A 1483-nucleotide genomic window follows, 5' to 3' on the forward strand; every position below is an offset into this window, starting at 1 on the left:
GAAGAGATAAAGCAGGATATTACAGATTGCTCAAGGGAACAATTCAATAGGAAGACATAACAATTACAAACATAAGCACTGAACTCTGGCACACTGAACTTTATAAAACAAATACTACTGGATATAAAGTATTAGACGAGGGGCAGTGAGACAGTTCAGCATACTAAGAGCCTGCTTGGGCAAGCACAGGGAATGGGATTCAATTCCCCGTACTACATTCTGTGCCAGCCCTGCCCCCGGGGCATGCTGAGCCAGCAACAGAGTCCCGGCATGCCTGTAATTGCGGCTGCTGGAGAGGTTGAAAACAGGAGGATCACTACGAGTGTGTAGTGAGACCACATACAAAAAGAAAAAGTATTAGACAAAAATCAACATAATTATTCCCCACCATTAAAAATAGGCAGATCAATCAGAAAAAAAAAATCAACAAAGAAGTACCAGAGCTGAACCAAATCTTTAACAAAATAGACTCAATAGATAATTACAGAGTGTTCCACCCAACACAAAATGCATAGTCTCCTCAAGCGCAGACAACTTTCTCCAGAATAGAGCATATTCTAGACCATAAAACATGCTTAAGTAAATGTTAAAGAGCCCAAGTTATCACACTCATATTAATCAGTGCAATGAAGCTAGAAATAAATGGCAAAAGCATGCATGGAAGCATGCAAACACATAGAAGATAACACACTTGAATAATTAGTGGGCTTCAGAAGGCATCAAGAAAAAAGTCTTTCCTGAAATCAAATGACATTGCCAGTAGAACATCTCAAAACCTATGGGATTCAGTGAAAACCATTTTAAGGGGAAGTTTATAGCTGTGAACATCCACATAAGAGAAACAGCAAGACCAATTAAAGACCCCAATGGTGCACCTGAAGGGCCTGCAAACCAAGAACAATCCAAGTCCAAAGCTAGTACAAGGAAGTAATTTATAAAGATCAGAGTTGAAATCAATGAAATTGAAAGCTAAGACACAATGTAAAGAATCAGTGAATTGAGGAGTTGATCCTTTGAAAGAATAAATAAAACAGACAAGTCTGGAGCCAATCTTACCCTTCCCCCAAAAAAAGAAAAGACCCAAATCTATACAATTAGAAATTAAAAAGGTGAAATAACAGTGTTGAACAATGAAGTCCAGATTATCAGTAACTACTTTGAAAACCTGTACTCAAATAAATGAGAGAATGGAGAATCCAGAAGAAACATATGTCTAGGTAAGTATAAATGACTAAGCTGCACTAAGAAGATATAAAAACCCTGAACAAGCCAACAAAGATCAATGAAAACTGAGTAGTAATAAAAAAAAAATCTATAAACCAGGAAAATCTCAGGACCCACTGAATTTACCGCTAAATTCTATGAGAACTTCAGGGAAGATCTAATGACAATACTCATTAAATTCTTCAATAAAAGTGAAAGGAAGGAATACTCATTCCTGAACTCATTCCTGAGAGCTAGCTAAATTACCCTGATTACAAAA

Source organism: Octodon degus, unplaced genomic scaffold, assembly GCF_000260255.1.
Source record: "Octodon degus isolate 3935 unplaced genomic scaffold, OctDeg1.0 scaffold00166, whole genome shotgun sequence".
NCBI lineage: Eukaryota > Metazoa > Chordata > Mammalia > Rodentia > Octodontidae > Octodon > Octodon degus.